Source organism: Muscardinus avellanarius (assembly GCF_963383645.1).
Source record: "Muscardinus avellanarius genome assembly, chromosome: 13".
In the NCBI taxonomy this organism is placed as follows: domain Eukaryota; kingdom Metazoa; phylum Chordata; class Mammalia; order Rodentia; family Gliridae; genus Muscardinus; species Muscardinus avellanarius.
Genome location: NC_137799.1, coordinates 50,378,659 through 50,397,411, shown reverse-complemented (window position 1 = coordinate 50,397,411; position 18,753 = coordinate 50,378,659). Strand labels below are relative to the sequence as shown.

Here is an 18,753-nt window from a genome sequence, read left to right as displayed (position 1 = left end):
CGCAGCTGGCCGGCCCTGCGGGTGGAGCTCAAAGTCTGCTAAACCCGGAGCCTACCTCTCGCCCGCTCGGCGCTCGCCGCGCGGCGCACCACCGGCCAGCGCGCCGACCTGAGCCGGACTTCGCGCGGCTGCGCCCACCGCGCCCCACCCGCTCGGGGGTATCGGCACCCACCGCTCCCGCCCCGACGCCCAGGGCGCCCGCCACCTCCGCACACGGCGCGGCGGCTGAGAGGCGCCTGGAGGTGCCTGGGGAGCTCCACGGAGCGCGCGAGGAGGCGCCGACCAAGAGGGCACACGCCGGGCACCAGCCCCCGGCGAGCTGGGCAGCAGGACGCCGTGCACACATCCTCCCACGAGGCGGGCTGGCCATTCATCCCCGGGAAGCCTGGCCTTTTTCTAGAAAGGCCCCCGCCCCCATTTTCCCTCCAAGGCACTCACCTGCGTCTCGGCGCAGTTCCCCTCTCGCGCTACACGTCCACGCCCGCGCAGGCTCCCCGCCACCCGTGCCCGCCGAGGCGCCGCCAGGGCCGGGCTGGAGGAACTTGGCGGGCAGCCGGGGCCGCCCCCACCGGGGTCCCCGAACCCCCGGGGCGGAGCACGCGCGCCCCGCGCGGCCGCCGACCCGCCCCCGCGCCCCGCACTTGCCTGCGACGACTCGCGCTGCGATGCTCCGGCTCGCGCCGCCCGGGACCGCGCGGTGGTCGCGCCGCGCAGAGGCGGTGGCCCGCGGGGAGCCGACTGCAACCTGGCGGAGCCCGCCGCGCCGCCCGCCGCCCTCCTCGGCCCGCGGCTGCTGCCTCAGTGACGCCCGAGCGCCGCGGTCCCGCCGTTTGTAGCGGGCGGGGAGGAGGGGCTTGCCTGGAAGGACGCCAGGAGGCGGGGCGCGCCGAGTTCGCGGCGCCGGGGCTGCGGACACCCCGCCGGCCGCCCCGCCGCCCCAAGCCCGCCGGACGCACGGGCTGCGGCCGCCCCGGCTTCCGAGCCCCGCCGGCCCCGCCGCCCCGCGGGGACTCAAGCCGCCAGACCCATCCCAGGTGCGAGTTTGCAAACCCCGAGGCTCGGGGCGCTAACCGCGGGTCTGAGCGGCGCCCCGGGCGAGGGTTACTTTGGCATACGCGTGTCTCGTGTATCACACACGCGCCTCTAGGTAGTGCAAGAACAGTTAAAAGCCCCCCCCGGGGGGGGGCTTCACAACCAAAAGGTCCCGTCCCTCGACGGAAAACTAAAGGCTTAGCCCCCCTTCCCCCGCGGCGCCTCCCTGCCTCTCTAGATAGAATATGACATTTAAATAAGCCCGGAGTACCTGTACGGGGTGCTATACTCTGCTTCAAACACAAAGTAGGAAATCCTGCACTCGACTGTGCCAGCGCCTGCCGTCAGCCACATCCTTCCCAGTGCCCCCCACGCAAGCCCAGCAGCGGCCAGCTCTTCTCCGAGGGGGCGTCCCGCCGCGGCTCTGCCCGGGCCCGCCCCCTCGCCCGGCTCAATCCCTTTTACCCCAGAAAAACCTGTGTCTGTCCTCAACCCAGACCCGTAACTGAGAGTCAAAACCGACCCCCGAGCCACGCGGTGAGAGCACGTTTTTACACCTGCTCGTCGGCTTAATTATGAGAGCACCTGTCCTACTGGGTTTTATGGGTGTTTTTTTTTTTTCATTGAAAAGGCTTTCGTTTTAACCCTTCTCCCCCACCAAGAAAAATTTAAAGATATAACCTGTCATACCTACCTGAAATAACAGGAGGTAAGAGAAGGAAGTGAGCAGTGGGCGACTGAGTCGCCGCAAGAACGTGACCAAGGTTACAGCTTCAAGGGCATGATGCGGGTTTGATGCAGCAAGGTCCGCTAAGGGCGCCCAGGGCTCCCCGCCCCCATGCGACTGGCGGGGTGGGGGGACAATGGAGGACTCCTCTAACCCAGGGCTGGAATGGGGAGGCAAGTTTACCCTCTTGAACGAAGTCACATCAAGCCTGGTAAAGTAGGGACTCAACCATGGTCGAAATGGAGACAGGCCATCCTCCAATTTAGGGGAACCAGACTAGAGACACTGGAAATAGCTAATTGGTTTTATATCAGCATTTCTGTGTCACCCCAAAGCAGATTTACAATGAAATGACCTTATATGACTTTGTACGGGTTCCTGGGGGGAGGGGGCACTCAAAGCGCCTGCTCCTCTTTGACCTCCCTCAGAACAGTTAATTATAATATTCCCATCCCAGGCACGCAGGATTGCTAATGCCAGTTTTCAAACATTAGGTGAAAATGGGCCTACTTAATTTGCCAATCCAAACCTAAAACTCTTAAGATGTCCTACGCCATACTTTCTGAAGCTGGCTTCTCCAAGTTAGGGGAGACACCTCTCTCAACAGTTCCCCAAGTCTACCAAACGCCTTCTGTCTACATAAAATCTTGCATTTTCTTGGGGAATTCCAGAACAAGTTAGCTTTATTAAGCAAGGTGCCAAAGCACTTGGTTTAAAGAGGGAAGCAGAGGCAGGAAGGGCATGCTGTTAAGGCAGACTCAAGGTATGACGGGAATAACTAAGAGAAATAGTTTTGTTTCTTTTTTTTTTTTTTTTAGTTAATCCATAAGAGGCGACTAAGACACACTCAACATTTTTTTCTTTTTTGCAGACTTATTTGCTCAATTTTTGACAAATTACTCAAGTGTCCCATCTAAGGGGCCATTTTACACGGAAGTCTCATGGGCCCATATGTCCCATCCTTACATTTCCCAAAACACAAACACCCTTTCCCTGACCTTTAAGAACTGGTTTTCAATCAGGATAATTTTTCCAGTTACTATTATCTGCGCTGTACTTCTTCCCATTCCACACTGCGTTTTATAGGTTGCAGTTTATAGTGTAGGCCTTCGAAATAAAACAGCTTCATCTCCCACCCCCACCTTCCTGAGGATAGGTCTAGTAAGTAGGGGTGTGGAGAGGGACTGAGGTTTAGAATCCTAACCACCAGGAATGTTCGTACTTCGGTGGGGGAGGGGAGAGAATCCGTGCATTTCGGGGGAAGTAGGGAGACTTGCATCCCAGTCCAGCAGTGTTTAAGAGTAAATACTAAATGGTTGACTTTTTCTCTCACCCTGGCCACAATAAAGCCAGACCTGCAGCTGGTAATTACCAGAGAAAATACCCAGTCTCCACATCAGTTTTGCTAACTGATACTTGAAAATGGCAAACAGGGAACGTTTCCAACCTCCAATTTGCCACAGTTGTATAGCTCTCCTATTAATTCTTTACGGACAAGAAATAGGTGGGTACGTAGCAACGTGCTGGGCATAAATTAAGCAACAATGACCACGCGAGGTCCTATCTGCCGCGGAGCTCCCCTGGTGGGCACTGCCACCTTGCCATCCCTGCCCCCCCCCGCCGCCCCTTGGCAGAGCCGAGTCTGGCGGAGGCTGGCAGTGCGTCCTTTGGCTTTGGGAACCCAACTGAGGATGGGTGGGGTGGAGAGCAGGAGAAATTAGCAGCCTCAGCCGGCTTTGTACCTTTTCCCCATCCTCTGACTCGCAAGCACCTCCGGCGCTCTCACGCCACATACTCACCCACACCCCTTCGTGCCAGTAATTTAAACTTCTCTTAAGCAAAGCCAGTACCTGGTTCTACCACGACCACCCCCGCCCCGCCAACACCCTCTGCCTTTCCCACGTCCACCCTGCATTCGCTCTTTTGCCCTGGCAAGCCAGCTGGTTTTCTGCTAAAGCCTGAGAAATCGCAAAAGTTAAAATCAAGCGTGCTGCCTGTCTGCCCAGCTCCTCGTTCCCAACCATCTTTCTCCCGGCGTCAGTTTAACAATAGCTATTCGAGGAAGGGGAGCGGTGAGGAGGGGGGCGAGGGCTGCGTAGCTGAGTTGGCTTGGAGGGTGGCTGCGAAGCCTCGCGGCTGCGAAGGGGTTCCCCCTCTCCCCAAGGCAGACTCAGCCGTGTAGGACCAAGGACAGGGCTTGGAATCCACTTCCCAGCGCCCAGCACAGGCAGCCGCCACTTCACACGCTCAGCTCTAAGGATCTTATTTACGCTTTTCTGAACAAAGGGAATCTCATATCCGGTACCAGCTGGAGGATTCGACCCCAAATTGGCTATCTTCTTTTAAATCTGAATTACGGTAATTGGCGTGCGTGAATTGGAGCCCGCATACCTTGCAATGATGAGTTTTGACAGCTTCTATCCACCCCGGCCCCAGCCCAGCCCCAGTCCTCAGGCGGCATGTACTTTTTTCAGTCAACTACAACTCACTGCCTGGTGCAGCATCTAAATTCCATCTGGCAATCCCATCTCACCAGCACATGCTATCTGGTTAATGCAATTAAACCGGGGCTTTTTCCTGGACTAATCTGCTAGTCCAGGCTTCTGAATCCCCTTAACGATACTAAAGCCTCTCCGGTCCTCCCGGTTCCTTTGGGAAAGTAGAGGCATGCATCCCCCGGCACCTAAGTTATCCCTCTCTTCCCACGAAACGAACTTCCAACCTCCATCCCGAAGCTCACTCAACATCTCCCATTGTACCCCTGCTCGACCCTCGCCACATTTACCACTTAAGTTTCTGCCATTTGACATCTTAGAATATTCAGTACGTTAAGCATGCGTCCACTGTCTTTTAGTCTAGCCCTCTAGAATATATATATTTTTAAAAGAAAAAAAGCAGAGCAATAGCTTTGAAATGAGGCAAACATGTGCAATTAACTTCATATTCTGTATTCCGCTCACTTACAGGTTTTCTGGGTTTGCCAGCACATCGCTGCAACTAATGATTAAAGAAACCAAACCGAAACTTACCTTTCTCCCTTAAGGTTTTTGTGTATGTGTGTTTTTAAAGTAACGGTGCAGTTCTCCCAATAAGGATGAGCAAGAAGCTGCTGGATAGTTCTCTTAAGACAGCACGAAACCTAAACTGTGCTCGGCTTAAAAGAAGCAAATAAAAAGAAATGCTTTCGACCCCAAAGTCCAAGGCTAAAAGAGATGGCGAAAAAAAAATATGAAAGGGGAGGGGAAACTTAAAAAACAGAGTTTAAAAAGACGGAGAGACTACCCTCCTATTGCCGTTCAACTAAACAAAAAGGGGCAAGAAAAACAAACCAAGGAACAAAGAAAAGAGACGAAAGAACGTTTTTTTCAAAAAGACGATGTCTTTCTCCTTGTTGCTTTTTAGTAGGTCGCTACAGGAGTAAGCTGCTGCATCTCTAAGTGAGAACAGAAATAAGGGGGGAGGACGTCTTAAAAGGGAGGTGGACTGGACCACAGATTTATAGCACCGTATCACCAACCCCTTCTCTGCCTCCGCACTGCCGTGTGTGCAGCTGCTCTGCCAGGCTCCTATCCCGGGCAGCACGCGCGGAAGTATACGCCGAGTCGCGCCACAACGCAACTTGCTCATCGCTCTAGGCTCTTGATTGGCCCAGACGTTCCCATTGAGACCGCCTAGGCAAGGCTGCGTGATAGGATTGGCCATAAGCCTGTGTCACTCTGGAGAGCTCAATGGAGTCCCGTTTCAAGGTAAGTTGTGCGGGGAGGTACACACTTAACACTGGCGGCGAAGGGAAATGCAAGAAGCAAAAGGAGATGGGGAGAGAGCAACGCGGGAGGGTTGGAACTGTACTATCAGAGTTTGCGATATGGCAAGATCGCCTTTCCTCTTAAATCTTTCTTCTTCCGAAAGATTCATTTCCTTTGCCATCACTGCTGCATCTTTGGCTATTTCTTTAAAACATTAAACTCTCAGTCCGGTATGTATGAGTCATTTAGAGCTCCCTCTCTTTGATCTGAGTGAAAAGGATGAATGTACATCCATTACTTGCCCGCTTGTCTTTTTCTATCTGTATACCAGTATTCTGTATGAGTTATTAGGCAATTGTTTCTTATTTTAATATGTGTGTATTGTAGATCTTTATTTTTTTAAGTATCCTTTTAGGATAAAAATGAAGTCAGAATGCCTTCAAATAGAACTGCACAGTTTTAATTCGCTTTCACTGCATGTCAGAACAGAAAAGGGTAAGATAAACATCCTGTCCTGGAAAACAGGTACTGAGTAGAAATAAGGTCCTTGACTTGGAGGTGTATGATGTCTCTCAAAAAGAGCAATTGTATATAAAATTAGAACAGGTCACTCTGCATTTGTTGGCAGTACAGTTCTTGAACCACACATGTATTGCTGACAGTAAAGATAGTTGAACCTTTACCCGGGCTCCTTCTCTTAGGATTTAGAAACTTTAACCAGAAGGCCAAGTGCTGTCAATATTTCTTCTGTGTAGATGAAGACTGCTTTACTACAATCCAATATTTTATTAACATTCAGGAGGCTGAAATACAATTTTATTTATAATACTTATTTTTTCCTCTTAATGAAAATGAGGTTCTCCAAATCATCTTGATGTAAAGTAGACACAAAATTCACTTGACCTATGCTCTTTTCCAGCCAGAATTTCTTCTATAAGTCTTTAAAGGTCGCACCAACTTCCTATACAGTATGTACATTTCTTACACAATGCAATATATCTTCCCTAGAGACACATGCCTTTCTGAACAAATTCCTTTACCTGTTTATTTACTACTAGTTACTGCTTTGAGAATGCCAGAGAGAGAAGGCACAGGTACGAATTAAAGATTGCAGGAAAGTGGAGTTTCGTGGAGGGGAAAGGAAAAGATGGTGTGATAGCAAAATGACTTGGAACTGAAAAGTAAATCAGTGTTTCTTGAGAGTGTCCTTGAGTCTCCATAAATGATTCATGGCAAAAAACCCGGGAACTGTTTATCTCCTGGATAGCCCATATAACAAGGTCTGAGTTCTATTACTTTGCATGACAGTGACTGGAGGTGGGAAAAGAAGGCCTGACTCTATGTTTATATCTTTTAATTAGCATTTATAAGTATCATTTCTTAGCTCCCCGACCAAGTTTTTATATAACAACAACCTCTGGGGGTGGAGGAGGTCTTAATTTTAACTGAAAAAGATTTCCTATACCTGAGTGAAACTCAGAGAAAGAAGAAGAAGGAAAAAGCAAAACAGTTTGATATAATCCAGTCAAGGGGCTGAAGAGAAAAAAAAGACAGAAAAACTATACATATCTGCAACAGTTGTATAAATAACAGAAGACTGGTTTGTTGACATCCTCCTCCAGCCCATCTCCTCACCCCCAGCTCAGTACAAAGAAAAAATTCTTAAAAACAATTTAGGCAAAAGTAAAATACCATTATTCAATCAGAATTATCTATGAAGTGAATTCTTTTCTCCTTGTTACCTGCTCTTAAGTTGATACTGCTTTAGTTGTATGTGTTCATAGTTCTTAGCCCCTTGAAGAAAACTTCACCATTAAAATTATATAACTGTCTTCTAACTGGGTGGAAACTAATACTTTGTTTTACTTTTTTGATGCATGTGTATACCCCTAAGTTTCTTAGGTTACAATGGTATATACTCAAAAGGATGGAGGAGATAGAAAACTGGGAGTGGTGTGCAGTATGGAAATCTGCATGTGTGGTACATGAAGATAATACAAGGAAAATGGTAAACTTGAAATACAAAAGGCTAAATGCTGTAGATTCCATTTTTTTTTTCAGTTTGGGTAGAGGAACAGTATTTTTCAAAATATTGCCATCTTCAAAAATGTGTCTTTTCTCTATAGGTAAAATGGACGTAAATTATTTAAGAAATTAAAAATATCCTAAAATACCAGTTTATTACTCAAAACAGATGATTTTAAATTAAAAAACCTTTAAGTGGGCAGATAAATCATAAGCAACATGTACTTTCTCAACTTTTAAAAATAAAAACAACACACTATTTTATATCTGGATATAGATTTCATTTTGAAAGTCATGTGTCATGGACTAAAACACTAACATGTACTATTCTTCTTGCAATTAGTGAAGGTTATGTGCAAACATCTCAGTCTAGATTAAGCAAAAATGTAAATCAACTCCTGCTTGAAAGAATTATCCACAGTATCTGAACATGCATTAGAAAAGCATTTAAAAGATATTTCAGTTCTGATTAAATCATGTTAGCTCTGATATAGCTTCAAAGTTCTCTGCGTCATTTTGAATTGCAGCAGAAAGGAGAGAGATTAAGGAAACTGCTGAAAGATTGGAGGAAAATAGTTTAATATGGTTAAAGTTGCAAAGGAGTATTTCTCAAAGCTGAAAAGGGAATTAATTAAATTAATTATTTTACTGAAGTTTCTTTATAAAAGAACTGCCACTCCTAAGAATACTTAAAGTTGTTATGCACAATGTTGTTTAGGATAAATAACCCCCTTAAGACTCTTTCTTCTAAAGTCAGGGGAGGGAATGATTTTAGCATTTTATAATAAAGGACTCTGTAAAGTACTTGTAACTTTAAAAAAAGCATACAAATAGTTTACAATGTTTGGCTTAGGGTGAAAATTCCAAACAATATAGCCTCTCAGATAAATTAGAGATTATTCTGTGTTACTTTGTTGAGCTATTGGGAGATTTTGTGTTGATAATATTGGAAATGTAATAGTTTAATGCCTGCTTAAGAAATATCTGTATTAGAACCTGGTGATTAATCTTTTATTCTTCTGAAAGTAATATGTCAACTTTCCTTCTACAGTTAAAAAAATAAAAGAACAGGAAAAGTTATGGAGAAAATTTGACACCAATGCAAGTTCAGAGGGTGGCAACCCAACAAGAGAATGGGGCAAGAGTTAGCAGCACCATGGACAGAGACTAACACACCCTGAAACAAAGGTTTGCAATGCCTGGTACAGTGTTTACAGTTGCTCTCTGTGAGATCAGTAACTGCACTTTCCCGAAATGCTTGATGCTATGGACTTTGAGGAAAGACTGCCCTATCCCTTAGGGACGGGCTTATTTTGAGTTAAGCTCCCTTTTGTTAGGCCAAGGTGACTAATTGCCAAGAGAATTAGAACCCGGAATTCACAGGGTGCCTCCTACTGTACTCCTCTTTTCCATTTCCCTTGCCTGGATGAGCAGACCTTGCATCAGTGTTCACACAAAATAAATGCAAATCCAGGTAGTCTTCGGAAAGTCTGGTAAACCTACTCCAGGGGTTTAAATCCTAGAAATTCCCAGTGGGAGTGGAAGAAAAACTTCTCCAGGCTCACCCTTGATCCCCTATGGCATTCTTGATTGAGCTCCATTCACACCCTGGCGGAAGCAGTCTTTGATGGGAAGGTGAGTAACCTCCAGGACTGTTTTGCAAAGGACCCTTTATATTGCAAACACTTCCGTGGAGACCAAGTGAAGGGCAGCAGTGAGCAGGATTACAAACCTCTTTTACTTTCTCTTTATGTTGCGTCTTTAAACTCCGGACTCCAGGGGGGGGAAAAAGGTAAGATAGCACCCTCTGGAAGAATTTCTCCCAAATCCCGAGGTTACTGCTTATGCTTAAAAACATGAATTATGTCAGTGTTTAAAAAATAAAACAAACATTACTAGTGTCGCAATAAATCTTGGGGACTGACCTCATTTTGCGCCCCCCAATGACTTTTTTTTTCTGGGCAAAATTTGTATGAGGCTCCTTCTTAGATGATTTGCCTGCCGATATTCAGATTAAGATCTGTTGCACGTGCCTCAGAGTATCTCGGAAAATACATTTGCAGCCTCGGATCGACGATCATTTACCTAAACGCTCCCACAAATGTCCTCGGATTTTCCTCCCCTCTTTTACACAGGAGTAACTTTTAGGACGATAAACTCACGTCTCTGCTTCCTTGCAAAGGGCTATCGAGGTGACCAGGCAGGGGTGCAGTAAGAAAAGCCGGAGGTGAGAAAGGGCAAAATCAGGGATGCTAACAGCCTTCTCTCCACTTCCTCCTGCAGCCGATACATCTCATGCAAAATTAATACAAGTAATTAAAAATAGCAGTTTCCAAAGTTAAAGGAAACCATCTGTCTCAGCTGGTAGCAATCAGTCTTTTCGTCGTCCCTTTTACCGGGACCTGGGAAGAAACGGTTTTTCTGCTTCCGAGGCTCGGAGGCTCTTTCTTATATTGAAGATTTATGTTTCCACTTGTGTGCGATGCACGTCTAATTTGAAATAATAAAGCCGGGCTGAGCAACCAGTCAATCAGAGCTATCAAGTGCGCTCGGCAAGCCGCCCTGCCCCCACCTCTTTCTGGTCTCTAACTCTCCCTCTCCCCACCCCCTAGCGCTCCCTCCCTCCCAGGCTCCTGCACGCACATTCACACACACACACACACACACACCACGAGTGTGCAGATCAAACCCTTGCCCCACAGTGCAAGGGACCGCACCGGGGCACGTTGACAAAGGCAGAGTTTGTAATCAGAAGAAGACTGAGGCCCGGGGAGACACAGCGGCTAGAGAAACAGCTGTCTTATCAGCCGGCTGCAGAGATGGAGATGGCTCGAGAGGTCCTCAACAGATAATCACTTGAATAGGTTTGCAATGCGCCAAACTTCACGCTTGATAAGGCCAACCCAATGTAGAGAGCAGCCCGGATCCTGCTCCATTCTGTTTTATCTGGGCTGTAAATTAAGAAATTGAAATTCAGGTGGCAAAAGCAGCAGTCCGCTGATAGACCACTAAAGTAAACTGTCATTAAAATGTGTGTGTGTGTGTGTGTGTGTGTGTGTGTGTGTGTGTGTGTGTGTGTGTGTGTGTTAATATGGGGGTAGAGGCAGTGAGAGGAGAAAAGCTCACCAGCTTCACAATTATTTGGAAAAGATGTGAGGAGGAGGAGTAGAACAGGGACACAGCATTCAGCCAGGATTCTTAATCATAGCTACTATGAATAAACAATTTCAAAAGTATAAAGTTGCCTGAAGTTTGTTGCGCTCGAGATTAAGAAACAATTTAAACCAGTCTGGCATAAAAGGGGATTCTATCCAGTATCATAGCAGAGGACAGAGAAGTGAATTTCAAATAGGTCCAAAGTTTTCTTTTCCTTGTAGGAAAAGCAAATCAACAGGATAAGGAGTTACCAAAACAGAAGTGAACTTGGTCTTTTTATCAAAGGGACAGGGCCTCCAGAGGGATTCAGGATGATTTTTAGAATATCTTAAGACGTCATCAACTGCAGAAGAGCCTGTGTAGCTACCTACAGTAATAACATTTATAGCTCAACTCCCTTCCCCTTTACCTGGATCATTATGACAGAGTAATTCAGCACACTCAAAAAGTCCCAGGCATGTATTATGCTGACAATATCTAGTTTACACAGCACATTTTATATCTACACAACTCTGCTTTTATAGACATGAGGTTTAAAATTTTTTACATTATTTGAATAAATATTGTCCTTCCCAAACTTAAAATGTAGAATGTCCAGCATATATCCAGTGATCATCTAGTCTTGATTCCCAAACAACCTAGTACTGTAACTTGTTCTTTGTGTCCTAAGTACATCAGTTTCAAGTTCACTGGTATCCATTTGTGAGGGAGATGAGAGGATGCTCTACGTTTTCCACAACAGCATTTCTATTTTGCCTTGGGAACATTTATAAAAAAAGTACCTTCAACTGGCAACACAGTTAATACGGCTTTAGAAAATCAATTTTTATTTTGTTTAACCCCCAAACTTAGATCAATGTCAGAGTATACGTAACTGACAATATAAAGGCTGCTTAAGTCACTTTGGGGTGAAGAAAAAAGATAAATTTGTTGGAAAAAGTGATGATAAGATTCTATTCTCTGTTTCAGTAATTAAGCCATTCTGATATGTTAAAAAGAATCCTACACTTTGGGGTTATCTTATTACTCATAAGGTGATAAGCAAATAAACATGCCATTAGGAAGCTCAAAGATATTTGAGTTAAATATGACAATCCTTCATATCATGTAACATAGAGAACATGTTTTAAAGGGTTTATTTTTTAATTCAAGTATAATTATGAATGAATAACGTGTACATCCTTTAATGAGAAAAAAATGTATAATTATGTAAGCTATTTTTTTTCCATACCATCAGTTTTATAGTGTTATACTGGTCTGAAAAACAACTACTTTATAAGCATTTTAAGAAATAATCTTTTAAGGAATTTCAGCAGTTGAGGCACTATTGTCTTCAATATTCAGATAAACAAGATATTTCCCTGCTTTTTACAAAGACTCAAGCAAGCTTAAATTGCCAGTTTTAATAAGCCCTTAGGCTATGGTTTTTGTTTTTGTTTTTCTTAATCAAGCTGAATATATGGAAACATACCGCTTAAAGGATTCTTTCCTCATACAGGTAGTAATTTTTAAAGATTTAAATTTGCATACAGGCTAAAAGATGTACTCTCACTATATTTGAAATGTAAAATAAAAGATATTCCATGAACTTAAGTTATTATAGGATTTAAAAACTCAAAGATAACTTAAAATTTCTTACACATAAAATTTTTAGCAAGAATTTCTATTAAAATCACTCTTGTCTGTATTGTAAATAATATATACACTGTTTTAAAGGCATAACAATTCATTACAAATGAAAAATACTAAAATATCCAAAATTATAAAATTTATTTTAAAAGGATTTTATTATTAAGTCTTCTCTATGGAAATGAGACAGTATATAATTAAGGCAAAGAGTGTTTCTGTGGTGCATAAAGGCAAAAATAGCAGAAGCTTTGAAATATCTAAAAGTTGTAATGTTTTTGTTCATAAACAATCTTAATTCTATTACCAAAAATATCAGACATAACTGTTTCATTCTAAATTTAATATTCACCATCAGATAAGGATCAAATGAGCAACAGTCAGTTCTTATTTCTTAATATTTATTTCTGATCTTTGACAAAAAGCTTATTTCAATTTAGTGCAAGCATCTTTTGAGTGCCTATCATGTGTCACAATAACAGAATTAGACGAGAGACAACAAATACTTAATGGAAGTCATATTACTTTTTAGCAAGTCCTAGTAAAAAAAATAAAAGTTTGGGAAGTTTAAGTAGCTCGGGGAATGTGCTATATATAATATATTCACAATATGTTTGTGTTTTGTGGTTTATCCTTCTAAATTTTTGTACACCATATCGCTATACATTTTTTAAATGGCATAGGTTTGTCAAAAATAACTTTTAAATAAAAACTGTAAAGTTTCCTTCCTAGAAGCTACAGTTTTGCAAGCTGTTAAGAGCTTGGGCTTTGCATTCAAACACATGTGGATCAGAACCTGACTCTACCACTGTGCGGCCTTAGTCAAGTCACTTTTTTGCTTCTAAGCCCTGGTTTCCTGATGATGATGATAATGATCAATTTAGAATCACCATGACATTAAATGTAATCATGAGTTAAAATAATCAAACTTTCTAGTATATAAGAAGCAGTCAATACATGACAAACATGATTATGAAAGCAAAAATGGTCACTTAGCACGTTTATTTCATGAAGCCAGAGTTAGAATTCCTGCCTTTGTATACTGTCTCTTAATAAATATTTTCATTTGCTCTCATTAATATCCTACCTGATATATTCTATGATGAGTATCCTCTCTCATTTCTAATTTTAACCAGGTTTAAGAGGGCCCCAGAAGGCATATAATCTTCTGTCTGTCCTGTTATGTGACTTCAATATATTTCCCAATACAATTTCATGATTCTCCTATAAAAAGTTGTGGGTCTTTAAAAAGGAACTGAGTCTGAGATCCCATTTGACTGGGATAATAATAAAAACACCTTAGATTTTTATAGTACCTTTTATCACAAAAAGCTCAATGTACTTTTACATATTTATCATTGTAACCCCAGGAGGTATGGAAGGACATAAATTATTTCTCATTTTCAGGGACATACAGGAGGCACTGGGAATGTAGGTAACATTTATAAGGTTAAGAAACAGAGAGCAGTTTTCCTGAATTTCCTCCTGCAATCTGTTACTCTCTTTAGCATTAATTATGGCTATTGTGAATTTAGTAGGCTCAAATGTTAGTGTTTGGCACTAAGTATAGGTTATAATTCAGTTAATTACTTGATAAAATCAAGTTGAGTAAAATGTACACCACTGAAGTCTAATCAAATTAAAACATTTTATTTCATATTGGGATACTTTTATTATTCAATTATATACATGCATACATTATTCTTATTTAACATTCTGTTAATTCTAAATCAATATTTTAAGAGTAAGACATCATCTATGGCATTGAAAGAAATTAGTTTCAATGTCCTTGTCACTCACCTCTCCCTAGGCTTACTCCCCTTTCCACATATATTTTTATAGGCTATTTATTCCATTTATATAGGTTAGACGCACTTTCCATTCTAGCTGTCTATTTCTTAGGTTCTCTGTACTTGTAAAACCTATCAAAATAAATATCCAATGAAATATAAAGGCAGACTATATAAAAAGTTTTTATAATAGATTTTGTTTTGAACAAACCAAAATGGATAACTAAAATCCACTTGATATTGTCAAGGAATATCAAAAGAATGCTAAGAGTTGCTTATGGTTTATAGTTTTGCAGTTTCCTCTTGGGCTTACTTTACTTTGATATAGATGCAGCTACAGATGTGGATTTTCAGAGAACAAGTGAAATGAAAGGAAACAAAAGTTTTCAATCTGATAAAAGAATGAATCTTAAACTTTTGGGAAGCTTACTTCTGTGCAGGCCACAGTGCAACGACAGACTTATTTTTTTTTTTTTTTAGTTTTAATTTTAAGCTTCAATAGGCATCTATCTGCATCCTAAAAGCATCTTACAAATTGATAAGATTGACTCAAGGTCAAGCTCAGTCATGTGACCTTCAGATTTCTATAAGGAAGTGTAATTTGCAGGAGGAAGGAACATGTAGGGATATGCACAGAATAACCAAAGCTCTTGCTTAATGCCATTTCTTATCATTTCCTCTTAACTCTTCATGTTCATATGATTAAATGAAGGATCTATTTCTCAGATCTATTTCTCAGATGTTATGTGCATTTTGAGGTCAAAGATACTGTTTTAATAGAAGTGATATTCTATTATTTTGGTCACTGTCATTCTGGCATAAGAAATTAGAGAATATAGTTGTTTGAAATGTCAGTTTTTGTAAACATGAGTTGGAAGTTATAACATAAATGAATGGTGTTACAGACTGTTTAAGCTGTTTGAGTAACAAATAGACATCTTCTTGAATTATTTTGACACAATTTACTGTGAAATTTCTTTTTCCCCTCTTGCTGATATTTCTAGATTCCTTGTGCAGACAATAAAAAGAAAAGCTTTTCTTTTATGTCAGTGCTCATTATTTAACTCATAGAGCACTGATTTTTTTAGAATACTAATATTTCCTAGATGTAAAATGAATACTAAAAGAAGTCTATCTTTATATTAGTCATATCAAAAGGATAAATGAAAATTTAAGTCTCTTTGTAAGTTCTGTATAAAAGAGGAAATATTAATATATGTGATAGTATTCAGTCCTCAGTTTTAAAGGATCTTTAAATAAATCTATTCTACCAGTTTGGGCAAGTTTGTTCAGAGCAAATGAAAGGAGGTTTGGAGGGGAAAGTGCAGGACTTTTTGGTGGAGGAGACCAGGCTGATTATAGTAAAGGAAGCTTGCTGAAAAGCATAGGGTATCAGGTTGCTTGATTTTTGTGGAGTCATACGCTGGCTTTAAAAGTCAGCAGAGGGAAGTACAAATATAAAGCTACCAGACACAGGTTACACCTTCTGACAACTGAACTTTGGAAGTGCCAAGCAGGAAGACATTAAAAGGTATAGGAGTCAGAACCAAGACATTAACAGGGTTAAGAAGCTTTTTTCTAAAACTCAAGACCTCTTGCTTGGAATGAGGTAGCAGGGTCAGAGAATAAGAGCAATGGAGGAAAAACGGACAAGAGGGATCCATGACTCTAATAATAACGCAAGCTTTTTTTTTTTTTTGTGTGTGTGTGTGTGTGTGATACTGGGAGGTGGAATCAGGGGCTTTTCTACCTGGGACTATGGAAACAGGGTCTCACTAAGTTGCTGAGACCCTCACTAAGTAGCTGAGGCTGGCTTCAAACTGTGTGATCCTCCTGTCTCAGCCTCCCAAGTGCTGAGATTACAAGCGTGGCTATAACGCAAGTCTTTTGATGGTTCAAATATGTATATTGGATACTAAGAAAGTGATAGGGTTTTAAACAAATATTACTTTTGTGCCAATAAGCCCAAGTGGGAGATAAACCAGATCCAGAGACTATCAGGCAGGCAGGCTGCTTAGCTCTGGATGGTACTATGACACCTTTGTGCCTAAGTAGGGCTTTAAAAACACTGCTATGGGGACAAATTGTGACCTTCAGCAAAGATTCCTACCTAGTATTCTAGAGTAAGAAGACATGAGTCCTGATGTTCTTTCTCCTACTAACTAGCCCTTCTGCAAGTCATTCTGACTAAACTTCGTGATTTCCAGAAGACTAGGCCGGTAATGCTAAAGATCAGAGGTAATGTGTGCTGTGTGCTGGGAAGATTAGCATTGGGTCAGCTAATCCTCACAAGAGTCCAGTCATTTGCCCATGAAGTAGCTGAGGGAGTGAGTCATTTACTTAAAATCACATGACAGGAAACTGAGAAAGCTGGGATTTGATTCTCAGTATTTTGTCTCTAGGGCCCAAGTCAGTAACCACTACTGCTTAGATAACCTCCAAGCTACTTTCTAGATATAAAAGACACCTTAAGATATACAGCAGAAATTACCTATAAAATAACACTTAAAAGAGAGCACAACCATAAGAAAAATAGATATAACAACATAGACAAAACTCCATTTTTCTACAGAAATAATCATACTTTTATATCTTGCCATACAATCTATCACTGACAAATGGAGAAGAGATAAAATTGATAGCTGCTTTTAAAAAGGGGATTCAGATCAAATATATTAAGGTTTTGAGAAATATAAGCTACCCTAGGATATTCTAACCACCAAGTAACATTGTTTGGGGTTTGAGATTTATTTAGTTTTTGTATATTTTAAGATATCTGCTTCATAACCATACAGTAAACAATTATAAATAAATCCATTAAAAAAAGATAGTGCAAGTTGTACACAGTGGCATGGTGCTCACCTGTAATCCCAAGTACTTGGAAAGCTGAGATAGGAGGGTCACAGTTTCGTGGCTAGCCTCAGCAACTTGATGAGACCCTGTTTCAAAAATAAAAAGGCTGGGAGTATATCTCAGTGGTAGAAATTCCCATGATGACCAAAAGAAACAAACAAACAAAAAAAGATAGTACATATTACTGTTTAATGATATGCAAAGATTTTCATGAAACAGAATAGTGAAGAGTGGCTATTTTGAAGTAATAGGCATTAGATTTGTAGTTATGTTTTTCTTTTATGTTTTATTCATTATTGGGTTTGAAAAATCTGAGCATGCATTCTTACAAATCTGAAAACCAGGTATTTTTGTCTCTTAGCAGAAAAAAAAAAAATCCCAACCTCTACCACTCAAGTTTCAGGCCCTTGTAGCCACCAGGTGGGAGCAGTTGCTAGATACTGGGAGGTAAGGACCTCCTGAAAGATGACTTAGATTCAGAGAGAGATCAGGTCAAAAGCTCTGGATTTTAATACTTTATATACTAAATAATATCCATTTATTAAAAACAAGTCTTGAGACTTAATACACATAAAAAATAAGCATGACTTAGAAATGTGTCAAAAATCTCAAATTGTTCTGACAGTTTCTTAGACTATAATATCAAATACAATTACCCTGCCCAATTAGAATTGCCTAATATTCATTACATACAAGAATATCAATGATTTTCTTACTTTACTGCCTATCTGTATTTTGGCCAAGGAATGCTCATTTTTTTTTCATTTAATTATTCATACATTTTCTTCTATTGTAACCTTTTCCACAGTCACTCAAGAATCCCATGAAACAAACCTTATTTTTAAACAGAAAAATCCTTAAAGTGATTTACTTATATTTTCTAGAGCATATGAGCAAATTAAAAACATAACAGAACAAATAATTATAATGAGTTTGAACCAAACTTGTTTTCTGACAGGTGGTATTTAATGAATTGTTATTTGGGTACACTGAATAGTCATGGAAGTTAATTCAATTCTCTTATCGTTCAATTTTTGTCTTTAAAAATCACTCTTAACGCCGGGCGTGGTGGCGCATGCTTGTAATCCCCGCGCTTGGGAGGCGGAGACAGGAGGATCACGCAGGTTCGAAGCCAGCTGCGCTGGCTTAAGAGACCCTGTTTCCAAATAAAAATATAAAAATAGGTGACTGGGAGTGTAGCCCGGAGGTAGAAGGGCTTCCAGGAACCCCAGTACCACAAAAAAAAAAAAAAAAAAAAAAATCACTCTTAAGAAAATGGGAAACTGACACACTGTCTCAACACTATTGGATGATCTAGTCACTGAAAATTCTCTTCATTTTATCTCACTATTAGAAAAATGCTAATGTCATGGCCAAGAGTTTAACAAGAGCCACATGCTGGTGTTATTTATATTAAAAGAATATTAAGTTTAAATCTGTGGCATTGGGACTAAAAACCAACAGCAGAAGAAAAAAACTTTTTTGATGTGATATGTTTTAACAAGCTTTTTCACTGTATTTTAAGCTTTATGAACTACAGACATATATTAATTTTTAGATACGAATTATGAGCACTTGGGAAAAACATTTATTTGTCACAGAGGACATAAAGTGCCTTTGCCTTCAGTCCTGCACTCATTTGACTCATGGTGCAGTCTTGAATAATTTTAAACCAAACATGACTGCAGCAATCAATTTTTGTCCAATTTATTGAGCATGAGTTAAAGCCAATTAAAAAAACATTTTTGGTGCAATTCAAGGGGAAAAATGTATAAACTCAGGAAAAACAAATTTCAAT

General features: G+C 41.4%; 1 protein-coding gene across 1 annotated transcript in view; it reads right to left on the bottom strand.

The window, feature by feature from the left end:
• ELAVL2 (ELAV like RNA binding protein 2) overlaps positions 1 to 1,350 on the bottom strand; it is a gene marked incomplete at both ends in the record, with an annotated part of 131,877 nt that extends 130,527 nt beyond the window's left edge. The window contains one exon of the mRNA XM_080708591.1: positions 1,304 to 1,350. The remainder of the gene's footprint in view (positions 1 to 1,303) is intronic.
• Positions 1,351 to 18,753: the final 17,403 nt, after the last annotated feature.